Below are 19465 nucleotides of genomic sequence, written 5' to 3' on the forward strand. Positions count from 1 at the left end.
CAATCTCCAGATCTTAACCCAATTGAGCATGCATTTCACTTGCTCAAATCCAGACTTAAGACGGAAAGACCCACAAACAAGCAAGACCTGAAGGCTGCGGCTGTAAAGGCCTGGCAAAGCATTAAGAAGGAGGAAGCCCAGCGTTTGGTGATGTCCATGGGTTCCAGACTTAAGGCAGTGATTGCCTCCAAAGGATTCGCAACAAAATATTGAAAATAAAAATATTTTGTTTGGGTTTGGTTTATTTGTCCAATTACTTTTGACCTCCTAAAATGTGGAGTGTTTGTAAAGAAATGTGTACAATTCCTACAATTTCTATCAGATATTTTTGTTCAAACCTTCAAATTAAACGTTACAATCTGCACTTGAATTCTGTTGTAGAGGTTTCATTTCAAATCCAATGTGGTGGCATGCAGAGCCCAACTCGCGAAAATTGTGTCACTGTCCAAATATTTCTGGACCTAACTGTATATATATATATGAAATGTTGGTAAGATTGAGGTAAGCGACTGGCGAGCATGGTCACAAGCTGTGTCCGGGCCATAGACGCTATAGACAACAAAGACTTTTGGTGTACACAGATGGCAGGGTCACAAGCAATGACTGAGATAGGACTACAATGGAATGGGAAGAAAGAATATGGAAATATAAGAAACCGCACTTTTTATGTATTTAATTGCACAGCCCTGATGAACAGGCTTATTCTTTACAATAAACTTGGAGAAGTTTACAAGGATGTAGCTAAAGGCAAAGTACTTTGTAATCTGGATCCCTGGCAACATAAACAAAGCCCGCTTTTGAGAATTTTTTTGTGGTTTTATTTATTTTTTTTTAAAATGTTTTGAGCAGTTTTTTTTTATAGAATAAGTATTTCTCTGAGTAGTTTATGCGCAGTTTTGTTTAGTTGAGCAGACATAACTGCACCTACTAGAGCAGCTCTGACTGATAGAGAACAATGTTAGCCTAATGATACCAGGCATAGGGCCGATTCATCATTTCCGCCTGATTTTTGGTGTGAAAACCTCTAACTTTGTGACTTTTCAATTTGTGACTAATTTATTTGTTGTCTAGTTTTCTGATTTTTATGTCACGGCTGTAAGTGGCTTTTCCAGATATCTTAGACTGATTCATCAAAAGAGACTTTATTAAAAAGTTGCAAAATTTGGCACAAATGTACTCCAGTGTTTTCCTGGAGTGATGATGTATGCCATTTATTATGGTGCAAATATTGCACATGTGGCGTGACAATTGACTTTTGCAGTAAAACATCCTAAAACTTGTCAAAGACAGAAAAAACTGCATTTATTTTTTGGCTCAAAGTTCATTAAGGATGTGCAGTATTTTGAAGAATTTGGTGCAAAAGAATATTATAAAAAATCACAAGGCTAAGGCTGCTTTCACACATCCGGTTTTAGCAGAGTCGGCCAATCCGGCTCTAAAACCTATGCAACGGATGCGGCGACAATAACGCAAGTTTTTGACATGCGGCCCATCCGTTTTTTGCCGCTTGCGGCAGGCTATTGAGCATGCACAGTGGAAAAAATAGCATGCGGCGGCCGGATGCGGTGTTTGCCGCAGGATGCCGCATGCGGCGTCCATAGGCATGAATTGCAAATCGCGCAGCATCCGGATGCGTTTTTTTTTGCCAGACGAAAAAACGTGCCAGGCAACGTTCCATCCGGCCGCCGCATCGGCTAAATCTGCCGCATGCGGCAAAAAACGGACCGAACGCAAGCCCATGCGGCACAATACGGCACTAATGTAAGTCTATGCAAATAAACCGCAACCGACGGCAAAAAAAAACGGTTGCAGTTTTTCTGCAAAGCGCCGGATTGTGCCGCACAGGAAAAACCGGATGTGTGAAAGCAGCCTAAGAAAAGTGACTGAAAAGCCACAAGACATGATGACTCGGGGGCCTGTGCCTTGTATTCTCCAGTATTGGCCACTAGATGGCAATCTCTGACAGTCTTGAGGCCCTCACATCTGGCTGTAATGAGCTGTATACCTGATGTGAACCTAAGTGAAACAAGATATGAGACATCTTTTTAGCTTTTGCTGTTCTTGGCAGATTGTCTGCTGCAGAATAATTTTACATGGGAATTTTTTCATCTGCATTTATTTAGTGTATCCTCATTGTGCACAGAAACGTATGACATAAAACATAAAACATAAAACATACTTTGCTTGGATACACTGAAAAGAAAGTTCTAGAAAATTGTTAAATGTTTTCACATTGGCAGTATTTGATGTAATTTACAATGTCAAATTGGAAAGAAAAATGTGTTACTAGAAACAGCTGTTGACTCAGATTGAATGGTGTATTGTTTAATGTACTGCATGTTTTGTTCTCCAGCTGCTGTAAAACTACAACTCCCATCATGCTCTGACAGCCGCCTGACAGTCTGATGCCATAGGGAATTGCTGGGAGTTGTAGTTTTACAACAGCTGGGCTGCTGAAGCTCGCTGATCCCTGTAACTGGAACGCATTCCCTCAGATCTTAATGAAAAGCATTTCCAGCTTTAGGCGATGTTCACATGACTGAGTGCTGTCTGTAAGACAAACTGTCAGTGTTCGCACCAATGTTATTCAATAGGCGTCTCCAGATGACTATTCATCACAGATTGGGTACGTCTGTGCAAACAAACCCAAAAACCTGCAGCATGTGTGGCGCCCCTGACCCGGTCAGGCACCACTGAGAACTGCACCCATGCTGGGACAGTACTTCCAGGTAATCCTAAAGGCCAGAATGAGGTGTGTATGCACAGACACATAGCAACCAGGTCTCCCACACCATTAGATGGGACCCTTGGGCAGTCCCTAGAGGGGTCTGGCCTTCAATTTTTATCAATGAGTGTAGTGGAGGGGCTGGGAGCTAAAGTGCAGAGGTTGTCAGGAAAGGAGTGGAACGAGCCAGTCTGGTAGTGGAGCGCGTCAGTTTCTAGGGGATATGCGTGCGGCCACTAGTCAGACCCTGTGCGGTGTAGTGACAGTTGGCGGGGAAGAACGGTCACGTAGTCAGTCAGAAAGACAGAGAGAGTCAGTTGAGTACGGGGACTGCCGGTGACTAGGCACGTACGGGGTACAGGTCCCTTGAGTAGACTTCAATTTATTGATCTGCTAAACCTGCCGGTGAGGGGAACTACAGGTACCTCACCAACCACACAGAGTCCGAGCCTCAACAGCAACGCAGGGACCCATAAGGAGACAGAGCCAGAAGCCATCTCACCTGGTCCACGCTGCCGGCAAACGGTCCAAAAAGGGAGAAAAGGCAGTAGCGACTCCCTGGATAGACCCCCACGGTACTTCAGGTCAGGGGGTTATCCAAAAACAGAAGTGCTATTAAGGCGAGCTAAGTGTCACCTTCAGACTGGCTTGAAGGATGCCTGGTTTTACCTTGTTTATTGAAGCATCGCCCGGGTTACCTCACAGAAACATCAAGAAGTGAGTAAAAAGCAGTTGAAAGACTTTCTGGACTCTGCCTGAGTTATTCTGGGACCTGTTGTTCTACACACCCGAGCCCCTGGGGCCAGCCTAACTCACAGGAGGCCACACCCTCTGACTGCAGACTCCATGAGCCCCAGACGCTCATTAAACCTGCAGTGGCGGTCATCCAAATTCCTGACCGCAAACCGTGAGTGGCGTCACGACAATACACATAAATAAAAACTGACAGTACCTGTTGCCATATATACAGAAGAAGACCCTGTGGCGTCCCTGAAGGTGGATTGATGTCCCTGGGGCGACTACCTGGGCTTCACACATGCACTATTCTATTCCATATATTTGGAAAAGACTAAAGCCTGCTTCACATGTTACGATTCTGCATACGATATCGTATGCGATCGTAACCGCCCCCATCATATGTGCGGCACGTTCAATTTTGTTGAATGTGCCGCACAAACGATTAACCCTCGTCACACGTACTTACCCGTCCATATGACCTCGATGTCGGCGGCGAACGTCCACTTCCTGGAGTGGGAGGGACGTTCGGCGTCACATCGACGTCACGCGGCAGCCGGCCAATAGAAGCGGAGGGGCGGAGATGAGCGGGAGGTAAACATCCCGCCCACCTCCTTCCTTCCTTCCACATTGCTGGCCGGGAGCCGCAGGACGCAGGTAAGATCTGTTCATCATTCCCGTGGTGTCACACACTGCGATGTGTGCTACCCCGGGTACAATGAACAACCTGACGTTCAATTCATGAGGAATGAACGACGTGCGTGCGATGAACGTTTTACCGTTCATTCGCAATTGCATGTAGCTGTTACACAGTACACTGTACCTTAAAATGCCGGATGTGCGTCACTTACGACGTGACCCCGCCGACACATCGTAAGATATATTGTAGTGTGGAAAGTGGGCTTTACACGTTACGAGATCGCTACAGCGATCTCGTTGGGGTCACGGATTTTGTGACGCACATCCGGCCGCTGTAGCAATCTCGTTGTGTGTGACTACTAGGAGCGATTTTGGATCGTTGCAAAAACGTCCAAAATCGCTCCTCATTGCCATGGGGGTCCTTTCCCAATTATCGCTGATGTCGCTTGTGCGAAGTTGATCCTCGTCCCTGCGGCAGCACACATCGCTACGTGTGACGCTGCAGGAAGGAGGAACCTTTCCTTACCTGCCACACGCCAGCAATGAGGAAGGAAGAAGGTGGGCGGGATGTTTATCTTGCTCATCTCCGCCCCTCCGCTTTGATTGGGCGGCCGCTTAGTGACTTCACTGTGACGCCGAGCAAACCGCCCCCTTAGAAAGGAGGTGGTTCGCCGGTCACAGCGACATCGCCGAGCTGGTAAGTACGTGTGACGCTGCCGTAGCGATAATGTTCACTACGGCAGCGATCTCCACATATCGCCATAACGATAAGGGCAGGTGCTCTCACGCTCACCATCGCTAGCATTGGCTAGCGATGTCACAGCTAGCGATGTCACAGCGTGTAAAGCCACCCTTATCCATTAAAATCTATGGGGGTGCAAAAAAAACCAGATCCAAAACAGAGCAAACAAAACAAAAAAAACCTTAAAACTTAATTTTATTAATTTCAATTAAAATCTGATTACTGAAATTGACGCACCCATGTGAATGCTACATACAGTTACACAAATATTATGATACCAATGAAAAGAGGGGGAGGGGCCAGGGCTATTCTCCTAGTGTTTACCTGCCTAACCGCAGAAGTTGGCACCCTAGATAATGGTGCCTCCACTCACCGAAGGCTGATCCTCCTATCCCTATACTAGCAGGCTTATATGTGCTACTATCTAGGTGTAGGGGCAAACTATACAAAGTAAGATGTAATTAAATAATATAGGATCCGATATAAAATGAAGTCCCCCCAACTGATCAGTGAGCAGGGGCGCCACTTCGCATCATCTAGGATGCCAACCTCCGCGGCTAGGAAGGGAAACTCTAGGGGAATAGCCCTGGGCCCCTCCCCCTCTTTTCAATGTTATAATATTTGTGTAATTGTATGTAGTATTCACATGGGTGCGTGAATTTCAATAATCAGATTTTAATTGAAATTAATAAAATTAAGTTTTAAAGGGTTTTTTTTGGTTTTGTTTGATAGATACCCTGATTCAGATATCCATACGTTTTACTTATGCCAAAACAGATTAACCATATGCCATATGATTTTTACAGCTAGATTTCCATTACTTACATAGGAAACTAATTGGTCTGTCATTTTTTTACTGCTGATGTATATGGATACACACAGGGCTGACATCAGCACCCGGTGGACCCGGACAGGTCCCGAGGACCTGGACAACTGGGCGGGGCCCACTCATGGTCGTCAGGAGCAGGTCATCACTTGCGTTCCTGCAGCTCCCGGGCAGATTTCCAGGGACTGCAAACAGTGCTCCAGCAGGCAGCTGCACTTTGCTGGCTGTCAACCCTTTACACCGGCCAAGCATGCACCCGCAGCACTGCTCATGCATTGCAGGCTCGGGTTCATCTGTGGGTGGAGCTAGCAAGCAATGTGCTTCTGTCCCACAGATGAAGAGGAGCGGCTGTCGGCCCTCAGCGTCCTACAGAGCGGCTTGCATATGACCCCAGTGTCCCCAGAGCCAGTATGTATCCCCCACAGGCCCCCAGTGTCCCCAGGACCAGTATGTATCCCCCACAGGCCCCCAGTGCCAGTATGTATGCTACACAGGCGCCCAGTGTTCCCAGTACCATTATGTAAGCCCCACAGGCCCCCAACACCTCCAGGGTCAGTATGTATGAGCACAGGCCCCAAACACCTCCAGGTCCAGTATGTATGCTCAACAGACCCCCAGGATCCTCAGTGCCAGTATGTATGCTCTACAGTCCCCCCACCATCCCCAATGCCAGTATGTATGCACCACAGGCCCCCAGCGTCCCCAGTGTCAGTATGTATGCACCACAGGCCCCGAACATCCCCAGTGTCAGTATGCATGCTCCACAGGTCTCCAGCTTTCCCAGTGCCAGTATGTATGCTCTACAGGCCCCCACCATCCCCAGTGCCAGTATGTTTGCTCCACAAGCCCCCAGCATCACCAGTGCCAGTATGTATGCCCCCAAGGACCCCAACACCTCCAGGGTCAGTATGTATGAGCACAGGCCCCAAACACCTCCAGGTCCAGTATGTATGCTCAACAGACCCCCAGGATCCTCAGTGCCAGTATGTATGCTCTACAGTCCCCCCACCATCCCCAATGCCAGTATGTATGCACCACAGGCCCCCAGCGTCCCCAGTGTCAGTATGTATGCACCACAGGCCCCGAACATCCCCAGTGTCAGTATGCATGCTCCACAGGTCTCCAGCTTTCCCAGTGCCAGTATGTATGCTCTACAGGCCCCCACCATCCCCAGTGCCAGTATGTTTGCTCCACAAGCCCCCAGCATCACCAGTGCCAGTATGTATGCCCCCAAGGACCCCAACATCCCCCAGAATGTGTATTCCTCCTATGCTCTTGGCATCCCCCAGTAATGTGTAAGCCCCCCATTCTCCCAGCATCCCCCATTAATGTGCATGCACCCAGGCCACCAGCATCCCCCAGTAATGTGTATGACCCCCAGGCTCCCAGCATCCCCCAGTAATGTGTATGGCCCCCAGCATACCCCAGTAATGTGTATGCCACTTACTGACTCCAGAAATGTGTATGCGCACAACAAGCCCCAGTATGTGTAATCCCCCCACAGGCCCCAGTATGTGTATTCCCCCCATTGTTCAAAATAATGTATATGCTACCCACTGACCCCAGTAATGTGTATGCCCCCCACTGACCCGAGTAATATGTATGCCACACACTAACTCCAGTAATTTGTATGCCCTCTACTGACTCCAGTAATGTGTATGCTCCCACTGACCCCAGTAATTTAGAAAAAAGGAAGAAAACCAGCTCATCCACCTGGAGATGAAATAATGGCCAAAATGGTGCACGGAGATATTCAGCAGAGCCCAACTGTGATCATAGTAGATAGCAAAAATTCCAGCATCCAGTTCCAGCAAGTATCTATAAAACAAATTTTTTATTTTTCAAAAAGTTAAAAAGGTTGACATCCTTCCGTAGTTATAAAAACCACCTCATGGCAAAGTAGTAATGGTACGGAACACGTTTCGGAGGATTACCTCCTTACTCTGAGACCGATGTCTATGCCACCCACTGACCCCAGTAATGTATATGCCCCCCACTGACCACAGTAATGTGTATCTGTGACGCCCTGGTAAAAACAGGTAGCCACACATAGATCCCCGCATAACACCTTCCCTCACCTAGGTAACACACAGCCGACCTGAAACCTTAGTCACTCCCCCTTAGGGCAAGACAGGCACACCAGTGGGCGGGACCAGGCAGTTAGGGAATGCCCACCTAGGGGTCCAGACAGCCAGATAAGTCCGGTAGTTCAAGTTGAGAGGAGTGTGGGCTGGAGCTAGTTGTAGCTCCAGCAGAGGAAGTTCAAGTTGAACAGTGCCAGGGTCGGAGCCCTGGTACCTTGGCTAGATGGCAGATGGTGGTCTCCGTCAGCAGGAGATGGGAAGATGGCTCGGCAGATCCAAGGAGGACCGGAGAAGGGTTGGAGCCCACCGTTACCGTCACCGGAGACTCGACCGGAAACCGTGCACAGAGGGGGTACTCGGACCCTGAAGCCAGGACCGAAACCAACAGCCTAGCTAATTAACCGATTGAGGGCAGGATTACAGGTCCTGTCCCAACCAAAGTCTCAAAAGCAGACAACCACCCACAGAGAGGGATAGGGCAACCGCCAGGGCCCATAGATCCCACGGGTCAGAGTCAGCAGGCATGGCTCCTTAGGCACACAAACAGCCGGGAGCGGACTCCTGAGTTCCACACAAGGCAGTCCACAATACACAAAACAGTGCAGAGGAAAGGACAGCGAACACCAGCCCGGGTGAGCAGACCAAAGTACAACCGGCCACGGCGGCCGGCCACCAGCACCTTGGTTTACCAAAAGACTTGTGTGATTCATTCAATAGTGAGTAACCAACTATCCCCTGGTCCATCCGGGCGTGCAAGCCCCTGCCGTCGCCAAACCCTGCACAGAGACACTGGGCTCCGGGGCAACCATCCCTACCCACGGAGGGGTTAACATCCGGCTGCCATTACATCTCCCCCAGGTATCCCACAACAGCAGCGGTGGTGTCCCACCTTACCACACACCGTGGGTGGTGTCACAGACAATCTACAATCAATCCCGTACAAATACGTCCCCCTTTTATTCGGAGTGTCCACGCGACCCCCGGGTCCGGGAAACCCTTGAGCTGCACCGTAGGCCTCGGATCCGAGCAGCGCCGGCTGCTGGCACAGGGGCGGCACACCCCGAAACCTGGCGTCACGAACAGGATTCAAACCCATCCACCTACCTGGTGGAAGTGCGCCTTTAATTGGACAGTCAGCGGTGATCCGTTGAGAAATTTTCAGAAGTCGCCATTTTTGCCGCCATTTCTGGGTGCGAAAAACTACAGCCCAGCGTCTTCTTCCCCGAGAAAGGGCGCAAAGCTGAATCTCCACCCCCTGAGAACACGGCCGGAAGGTAAACCCTGAGGTCGTAAAACGAAACTAACCAGCCGCACAAGGAAGTGCTTGCAAAAGACCAAGGGGGGCGGGTGAAGAATCTGCAGCATGTGACCCTAGCAGTTAAAGGTCAGAGACGCCAGGACTCTGCCACCCTTTTGTTCCTGGATTCCGACAGAGAAAGATGGCCAAGCAGTCTGGCAAGCCTATCATGGAGAGATTTGTGCCCGGAACAGCCGACTGGGTGGAAGCTCAGACAGCGCAGATGTGCCACCAGATTCAGGCTCAGGCCAATGTTCTATTAAGGTGATGGACGGCCTTGATGGTGGAGCTGGCTGCAGCCGTTCGGGCCTGCGAAGTGGAGGCAACCTCGGAGGAGCAGGTAAGCGACACACGCCCCTATGTCCCACCGGGACAGGCCCACCAGGCTGTGGGGCCAGGTCTGCCCCCCTCCGCCACGCTGCCTCCCTCGCCGCCCGCACCTGCAGCCGACACCCTGCTCGGTCCGCTGCCACCCGCAACGGCAGCGGTACCCGTCCCATCTGCCTGTGAGGACCCGTCAGCGGAATCCTCAGGCTGCGAGCACTCCACCAATCCCGCACCCGCACCAGCTCCAAGCCAGACCACGTCCCGGCAGATGTCCCATCCGGTCCCGAGCCAGGCCGCAACCCTGATGACATCACCCCCCGATCCCGGAGAAGGCAGCGCCCGCGATGACGACTGCCCCGGCAGTCTGCCCGGTCGTAGCGGAGGCAGCCCCCGACCGGAAGTCAACACCGCCATAGACGCTGACCGCTCCCAAACTCCCGGCCTCAGCTGAGGCACCGCGGGGGTGCACCTGCGGGGCAGCAGAGCGGGAAATGACACAGCGGAGCCCTCGATTGCCAGTGGTGCCAGTCGTAGCCGCCACGGAAAGACTCCGGCTGGGCCCAGCCCCTGCGCAGGTGGAAGCCGAGCATGAAGCAAGTGCTCCATATTGGGAACGGCAGTGGCGCCAGATGAACAAAGAGATAGCGGCCCGGGAGAAGAGAAAGGCGGAGGTACTGTCCCGGACGTACACGGAAAAGGACCATTTCCGAAATGCCACTTTCCGAGTGCAGGGTCCGACACACCAAGGCCAGGTCCGCCACTTTAATGCCCAGAGAGGCTGAGGTTTCATATACGAGCCGGGCCTGGAGGCCGAGATATTTGTGTCCCAGAGGGATGTGGCCCCTCATCTGCCCGTTGGCCACCCAGACTGAGACCTGGAGCCCGGAGAGTTGGTTTCGTATACCCGGCACTGCGGAGAGAGGGTGTGGTTTGCCCTGGATGTGAAGAAGTGGGTGAAAATGGGCACCCAGCTGCACACCCACCCCTCTCAACCATCTTCACCTGATTGATGTTAAGGTAGCGGTTCCCGGCTACCCCAGTTATGCAAGTCCCCATTGGGACCGTTTACAGTTAATGGACCATGGCTTTGGACTGGAAAGCCAACCCAAAAACATTTGGGCTTTGTATATAGTCCCTGACCAACCTTCTCACTTGCTGCAGTCTCTGGAGAGGCTGATTGGAGGAAGGGCCTGCGGTAGAGTCGGCTGAGGCCCAGTCAACACCAAAGCTGGTGACTACTTTCAGGGGTCCCCTGGATGTGGGGCCCTTGAAAAAGACTGCCGGGTAAGGAACTTTTTACCCGGCCCGTACGGGCAACACCCGGACCTAACCTGGACTTGGGCAAGGGGTGCCAACCTGTGTTTTAGAGGTGGCATCAGGGCTAGGTTGTTTTGGGTGGGTGAGGTGAGAAGGACCTGGTCCATCCCGTCCTGGTTTTAAATGTGCAACGTTTAAAAAAAGTGCCTCCCGTAAGGGAAGAATGTGAATATACTTCGATGTACATACATGTTATTATACTTGTAATTATGTTTTTACCTTTTTCTACAGTTCCTGTTAAATAAATGTTGGTGGTCGGGCAGCCCGAGGACGGTCTGTATTAAACAAAGGGGGAATGTGATGCCCTGGTAAAACCAGGTAGTCACACATAGGCCCCCGCATAACACCTTCCCTCACCTAGGTAACACACAGCCGACCTGAAACCCTAGTCACCCCCCATTAGGGCAAGACAGGCACACCAGTAGGCGGGACCAGGTGGTTAGGGAATGCCCACCTAAGGGTCTAGACAGCCCGGGGCAGGAAAACAGCAGATAAGTCCGGTAGTTCAAGTTGAGAGGAGTGTGGGCTGGAGCTAGGTGTAGCTCCAGCAGAGGAAGTTCAAGTTGAACGGTGCCAGGGTCGGAGCCCTGGTACCTTGGCTAGGTGGCAGACGGAGGTCTCCGTCAGCAGGAGACGGGAAGATGGCGCGGCAGATCCGAGGAGGACCGGAGAAGGGTTGGAGCCCAACGGTACCGACGCCGGAGACCCGACTGGAAACCGTACACAGAGGGGGTACTCGGACCCTGAAGCCAGGACCGAAACCAGCGGCCTAGCTAATTAACCGATTGAGGGCTGGATTACAGGTCCTGTCTCAACCAAAGTCCCAAAAGCAGACAACCACCCACAGAGAGGGATAGGGCAACCGCCAGGGCCCATAGATCCCATGGGTCAGCGTCAGCGGGCACGGCTCCTTAGGCACACAAACAGCCGGGAGCGGACTCCTGAGTTCCACACCAGGCAGTCCACAATACACAAAACAGTGCAGAAGAAAGGACAACAGCCACCAGCCCGGGTAAGTGGACCAGAGTACAACAGGCCGCAGCGGCCGGCCACCAGAACCTTGGTTTACCAAAAGACTTGTGTTAATCATTAAATAGTGAGTAACCAACTATCCCCTGGTCCATCCGGGCATGCAAGCCCCTGCCGTCACCAAACCCTGCACAGAGACACTGGGCCCCGGGGCAAACATTCCTACCCACGGAGGGGTTAACATCCGGCTGCCATTACATCTCCCCCGGGTATCCCACAACAGCAGCGGTGCTGTCCCACCTCACCACACACCGTGGGTGGTGTCACAGAGAATCTACAATCAATCCCGCACAAATACGTCCCCCTTTTATTTGGAGTGTCCGCGCGACCCCCGGGTTCGAGGAACCCCTCGAGCCATACCATAGGCCCCGGATCCGAGCGGCGCCGGCTGCTGGCACGGGGGCAGCACACATGCCCCCCACTTGCCCCAGTAGTGTGTATGCCCCCCATTGACCCCAATAATTTGCATGCCCCCACTGACCCAAGTAACATGTATGCCCCTCAGCGGCCCTAGTAATGTGCATGCCCTCCACTGCCCCCAGTAATGTGTATGCCCCCCATTGGCCCCAGTAAATTGTATGCCCTCCAGTAACATGCATGCTTCCCCAGTGATGTTTATGCACCCCCAGTAATGTGCATGCCCCCAGTGACCCCAGTAATGTGTATGCCCCCCAAGTAACATGTATGCCCCCCGTGATGTCTATGCACCCCCAGTAATGTGTATGCCCCTTGTGATGCATTTGCCCCAGCCCCTCCTGTGATGTACTGTATATACGGCAGTCTCACAGTGCACTGTACGGCCATGTCTGTTAGTGAAGGCCCCTTCATACGTCCGTGTTTACAATACGTGTGGTGTCTGTTTTCACATATACCTGTACTAGCTTCATTCAGATGCATACTCATTTGAATTTCTGTTGATCTTCCTACCTCTGTGTTTTCACAATGACCATGTGTTCGTGTGAACCACAAGCATGTCCCTGTGATCCACATGGAGATGTCTGTTTTTCACCATCAGCTGGGATGAAAAAGGCAAAAAGAAATGTGTGGGTCCATGAAAATCATGTACAGCACATGGATGACATCTGTTTGCCGTTCATGTGACATGGACCAGAATTAAATGCATTGAAAAAAATTAAGATTTTTATGTGTTAAAGATGTGCAAAGATGATCGATAGATAAAAAAAGGGAAATAGATATACTGCAGTTCAAAAGTTTGGGGTCACCAGACAATTTTGTCTTTTCCATGAAAAATCATACTTTTATTTATCAAATGAGTTGCATAATGAATAGAAAATTTAGTCCAGACAATGATTAGGTTAGAAATAATGATTTTAACTTGAAATAATAATTTTCTGCTTCAAACTTTGCTTTCGTTAAAGAATGCTCCCTTTGCAGCAATTACAGCTTTGCAGACCTTTGGCATTCTAGATGTTAATTTGCTGAGGTAATTTGGAGATATTTCACCCCATGCTTCCAGAAGCCCCTCCCACAAGTTGGATTGGCTTGATGGACACTTTTTGCATACCATACAGTCAAGCTGCTCCCACAACAGCTCAATAGGGGTTGAGATCTGGTGACTGGGCTGGCCACTCCATTACAGATAGAATACCAGCTGCCTGCTTCTTCCCTAAATACTTCATGCATAATTTGGAGGTGTGCTTTGGGTCATTGTCCTGTTATAGGATGAAATTGGCTCCAATCAAGCGCTGTCCACAGGGTATAGCATAGCATTGCAAAATGGAGTGATAGCCTTCCTTATTCAAAACCCCTTTTACTTTTAACAAATCTCCCACTTTACCAGCACCAAAGCAACCCCAGACCATCACATTACCTCCACCATGCTTGCCATATGGTGTCAGGCACTCTTCCAGCATCTTTTCAGTTGTTCCGCGTCTCAGAAATGTTCTTCTGTGTGATCCAAACACCTCAAACTTCGATTCGTCTGTCCATAACCCTTTTTTCCAATCTTCCTCTGTCCAATGTCTGTGTTCTTTTGCCCATATTGATCTGTTACTTTCATTAGCAAGTCTCAGATATGGCTTTTTCATTGCCACTCTGCCCTGAAGGGCAGCATCCCGGAGTCGCCGCTTCACTGTAGACGTTGACATTGGTGTTTTGTTGGTACTATTTAATGAAGCTGACAGGTGAGGACCTGTGAGGCATCCATTTCTCAAACTAGAGACTCTAATGTACTTGTCTTGTTGCTCAGTTGTACAACGGTGCCTCCCACTTTCCTTTCTACTCTGGTTAGAGCCTCTTTGTGCTCTCCTCTGAAGGGTGTACACTGCGTGTAGAATTATTAGGCAAGTTGTATTTTAGAGGGTTTTTTTTATTATTGATCAACAACTGTGTTCTCAATCAACCCAAAAGACTCATAAATATGGCCAAACTGGTGACAAATGGCATCTTGGCAGCTTCACACTTGATTTTCCTCAATTCATGGGCACTTATTTTGCGCCTTTTTTGCCCAACACGCTTCTTGCGAGCCTGTTGGCTGTTTGCCATGAAATGCTTGATTGTATGGTAAACACACTTAAAAAGTTTGTCAATTTCAAGACTGTTGCATCCCTCTGCAAGACATCTCACAATTTTGGACTTTTCAGAGCCCATCAAATCTCTCTTCTGACCCATTTTGCCAAAGGAAAGTAAGTTGCCTAATAATTAAGCACACCTTATATAGGGTGTTGATGTCATTATTACACCACACCCCTCCTCATTACAGAGATTAACATCACCTGATTTACTAAATTGGTAGTTGGCTCTCAAGCCTACACAGCTTGGAGTAGGACAACATGTTTAAAAAGTATCATGTGATCAAAATACTCATTTGCCTAATAATTCTGCACACACTGTAGTACACACCATTGTAGGAAATCTTCAGTTTCTAGGCAATTTCTCGCATGGAATAGCCTTTATTTCTTAGAACAAGAATAGACTGTTGAGTTTCACATGAAAGTTCTCTTTTTCTGGCCATCTTGAGAGTTTAATGGAACCCACAAATGCAATGCTCCAGTGTTGTGAATGTTAGTTATGTTTTGGCTGCTGGGAGGCTTCCTCTGGTGGCCAGGAATGGTTTGAACTTGGACCAGGTGTGTTGTGCAGTGGGTGTTTCCTTTGCTAACTCTCTGCTTATTTAAATCCTGGTCTGATTGCAGGCTGTTGCCGGATGTCAGTTCTTTTTTGTATCTCCAGCCTGCTTAATCCTGCTCTACACCACATCTTCCCCAGATAAGTGCTTGCTCTTTATTTATTGTATGGTTCTTTTGTTTATCTGGGTTTGTCAATTGCTGTGGTTGGTTTCAGTTTATTTGCTTGCAGGGATTTTCCCCCTTAGTGGATTGTTGAGGAACTCCCTGCAGTTCTGTGTGGAGTATAGCTCCTTTGGGTCCATGTGTTTGTGGCTTGTTGACTTTGTTATGATTCTTGTTTTCTGTTCATTGGTATGACAAGGGCACCTGGTATAGGATGGAGCGATCTGAGGGCCTTTTTGTACTATCAGGAAGTTGGTATTTTGCAGGGTTTTTCTCTGGCCACCATCAGTCTCTGTCCTGTCCTTTCCTATTTTAGTCAGCGGGGGCCTCACCTTTTGCTAATCCTGTCATCTACCTGTGTATTGTGTTTTTCCTATATCACCGCAGTCTTTGAATGTGGGGGGCTAGCTATTCTTGTCTATTTTCTGAGGCAGAGAGTTATTCATCTTTCCTACCTTTTAGGATAGTTAGTTCTCCGGCTGGGTTTGCGGTGCACAGGATGTTAGTTCACCCCTCGGCTACTTCTAGTTGTGATGGTTAGTAAGGGGATGGCGGCCAGATTAGTTGCCAATGCCCTTGTCACCTTTTGCCAATGATTTGTGGTGGTCTTCCATGGTTCCGGATCATAACAGTACATCCGGCCAACAAATTTAAAGGGCACTCTTAAGAAGGAAAAAAAAAAAAAAAAAAAAAAAGCTGCTGAGAAAACATTTTCTTTTTTTTGGTATTTTTCCTCTTCTTCTTTGGGATCTGTGGAAGATTTCTTTTTCTAGCATGGATGAATTGGGTGAGCGTGTTGCTCATCTTGATGCTAAAGTTCATCGTATAGAGTCTTATCTTGCACAGACTCCCCTTGCAGAGCCTAAGATTCTTGTTCCTGAATTTTTTTCGGGAGATAGGTCGAGATTTTTGAGCTTCAAAAATAATTGTAAATTATTTTTTGACCTGCACCCTAAGTCCTCAGGGAATCCCGTACAGCAGGTTAAGATTGTCATCTCCTTGCTGCGTGGTGACCCTCAGGACTGGGCCTTCTCTTTAGCGTCTGATGATCCGATTCTCAGTGATGTGGACTCCTTTTTTCAGGCCTTGGGTTTATTATATGATGAACCCAATATTGTGGACCAAGCAGAAAAGGTCTTGTTGTCCTTAACTCAGGGTTTGGATTCTGCAGAAACGTTTTGTCAGAAATTTCGAAAGTGGGCGGTCCTTACCAAATTGAATGATGATGCGCTTGCGGCTCTTTTTCGGAAGGGTATTGCTGATGCTGTGAAGGATGTAATGGTAGGATTTCCCGTCCCTTTTGGTCTTGATGCCTCTATGACCTTGGCCATTCAGATTGATAGGCGTTTACGTGAGCGCAGGAAGATACCTGCTGGTTTTGTGCTTGTGGAACAGCCTTTGGAGCCTATGGAGTGTGATAGGGTCCTTTCTAATGCTAGTCGGCAGGGGTTCAGACGGAAGAATAGACTGTGCTTCTATTGTGGAGACGCTTCTCATAACATCTATGTCTGCCCTAAACGTGAAAGGAGATTGGCTACTTCTGTTACTGTGGGTTCTTTGCAACCAAAGTTTCTTTTGTCTGTCACATTGATTTGCTCATTGTCTTCCTTTTCTGCATTTGCCTTTGTGGACTCAGGGGCAGCGCTCAATTTGATGGATTTTGGGTTTGCTAGGGATTGTGGTTTTCCCATGGTTCCTTTGCAAACTCCTATTCCTTTAAGGGGCATTAATGCTACCCCTTTGGCAGAACATAAACCCCAATTTTGGACCCAGGTGCCTATGAGAGTTGCACCAGCGCATCGGGAAACTTGTACATTTTTAGTATTGCATAATCTACAGGATACCTTGGTACTGGGATTTCCGTGGTTGCAGACCCATAATCCGGTTCTTGACTGGAGATCCTTGTCGGTAGCTAGTTGGGGTTGTCAAGGTGTGCATCAGGACCTTTCCGTGTCCTCCACGTCTGCTCAGGCAGTTGATGTTCCGGCCTTCTTGTCTGATTTCCGTGATGTATTTAATGACCAGGAACCTGATTCTCTGCCCCCACACGGAACTGTGACTGTGCCATTGAGTTGGTGCCCGGTTGTAAATTTCCCAAGGGGCGGATTTTCAACTTGTCTGTGCCCGAACATGATGCCATGCGGTCATACATCAGGGAATCATTTGAGAAGGGGCACATTCGGCCCTCATCTTCTCCTTTGGGTGCCGGCTTCTTCTTTGTTGCTAAGAAAGATGGTTTGTTGAGGCCTTGTATTAATTATCGTCTTCTTAATAAAATTACGGTCAAATATCAGTACCCTTTGCCTCTGATGTCTGATCTGTTCTCTGGAGTGAAGAGTGCCAAATGGTTTATGAAACTGGATCTCAAGGGTGCGTATAATCTCATCCGTATTAAGGAGGGTGATGAATGGAAGACGGATTTTAATACTCCTGAGGGGCATTTTGAGTACCTAGTGATGCCTTTTGGGCTCACTAATGCACCCTCCGTCTTCCAGGCCTTCATGAATGATATTTTTCGGGACCTTATTGGTAAATTTTTGATTGTGTATTTGGATGACATCTTGATTTTTTCTGATGAATGGGACTCTCATGTTGGGCAAGTACGGGATGTTTTTCAGATACTTAAGGATAATGCACTGTATGTTAAGGGGTCAAAGTGTCTCTTTGGGGTGCAAAGGATTTCCTTTTTGGGCTTCATCCTGTCTCCCTCCGCTATCGAAATGGACCTGGTTAAGGTTCAGGCTATTTACGACTGGGTGCAACCGACTTCTCTAAAATCCCTGCAGCGGTTTTTGGGGTTTGCTAATTTTTACCGTAAATTTATAGCCAATTTTTCTGCCATTGTCAAACCTCTGACAGATCTGACCAAGAAGGGAGCTGATACTGAGCATTGGAAACCTGAGGCTATTGTGGCCTTCCAGGAGCTTAAAAGGTGATTCACTTCTGCCCCAGTTCTGCAGCAGCCTGATGTGTCTCACCCATTTCAAGTTGAGATCGATGCCTCGGAGATCGGAGCAGGTGCTGTTCTGTCTCAACGAGACGCTACTTCGGGTAAACTTAAGCCCTGTGCCTTTTTCTCTCGGAAGTTTGCTCCTTCTGAACGGAATTATGATGTGGGGAACCGGGAATTATTGGCTATGAAGTGGGCATTTGAAGAGTGGAGGCATTGGTTAGAGGGGGCTAGGCATCAAGTTGTGGTGCTTACGGACCACAAGAATCTCATCTATCTGGAATCGGCCAAGAGGTTGAATCCTCAGCAGGCCAGGTGGGCTTTGTTTTTTACCCGGTTTAATTTTGTGGTCTCTTTTTTGCCGGGCACCAAGAATGTTAAGGCCGATGCCCTTTCCAGGAGTTTCTGCGCTGACTCTTTGGAGGTTGTCGAACCGTCTACTATCCTGAATGATGGTGTAGTTTTCTCGGCTATTTCGCCTGATCTGCGGTTGGCACTGGCGGAATTTCAGGGGGATAAACCTGAGAAATGTCCTATAGGGAAACTGTTTGTCCCAGACCAATGGAGAGACCGAGTTGTCTCTGAGGTTCATTGCTCTGTTTTGGCGGGTCATCCTGGCATTTTTGGTACTCGAGATCTTGTGAGACGCTCTTTTTGGTGGCCTTCCCTGTCCCGAGATGTCAGTCGTTTTGTGCAGTCGTGTGGGCTATTATTGCTTTTGCCTGTACCTAAGAAACCTTGGATGCACATCTCTATGGATTTTATTTCAGAGCTTCCCGTCTCTCAGAAAATGACTGTGATTTGGGTGATCTGTGACAGATTCTCCAAGATGGTCCACTTTGGATCCCCTATCTAAGTTGCCGTCTTCATCAGAGTTGGTGCCTTTGCTTTTCCAACATGTTGTTCGTTTGCATGGTATTCCCGAAAACATTGTTTCTGACAGAGGGGTGCAGTTTGTATCCAGGTTTTGGAGGATTTTTTGCTCCAAATTGGGTGTTTAGCTGTCTTTCTCCTCGGCGTTTCATCCTCAGACCAACGGTCAGACTGAAAGGGCTAACCAGACTCTGGAGACCTATTTACGGTGTTTTGTTTCTGCGGATCAGGATGACTGGGTTTCGTTTTTGCCTTTGGCTGAATTTGCCCTTAACAATAGAGCTAGCTCTACCACGTTGGTGTCCCCCTTTTTCTGCAATTTTGGGTATCACCCTAGGTTCCTCTCAGGGCAGCTTGAGGCGTCTGACTGTCCGGGGGTGGATTCGGTGGTCAACAGAATGCAGCAGGTTTGGGGGCAGGTAGTGGATAAATTGTTTCAGTCCCAAGAAACTGCCCAAAAGTTTGCCAACCGGCGTCAGAGTGTTGGTCCCCAGTTTAAAGTAGGGGACATGGTGTGGTTGTCCTCTAAACATATTCCTATGAGAGTTCCGTCTCCTAAATTTAAGCCCAGATTTATTGGACCTTATAAGATTTCGGAGATTTTTAACCCTGTATCTTTCTTGACTCTGCCTGCGTCATTTAAGATTCACAATGTCTTCCATAAGTCCTT

General features: G+C 48.8%; 1 protein-coding gene across 1 annotated transcript in view; it reads right to left on the reverse strand.

Annotated features, from left to right (window-relative positions):
- COL3A1 (collagen type III alpha 1 chain) overlaps positions 1 to 19465 on the reverse strand; it is a 264812-nt gene that overhangs the window by 187685 nt on the left and 57662 nt on the right. The window lies entirely within an intron of this gene.

The sequence above is a fragment of the Anomaloglossus baeobatrachus genome, chromosome 7, assembly GCF_048569485.1.
Source record: "Anomaloglossus baeobatrachus isolate aAnoBae1 chromosome 7, aAnoBae1.hap1, whole genome shotgun sequence".
Lineage (NCBI taxonomy): Eukaryota > Metazoa > Chordata > Amphibia > Anura > Aromobatidae > Anomaloglossus > Anomaloglossus baeobatrachus.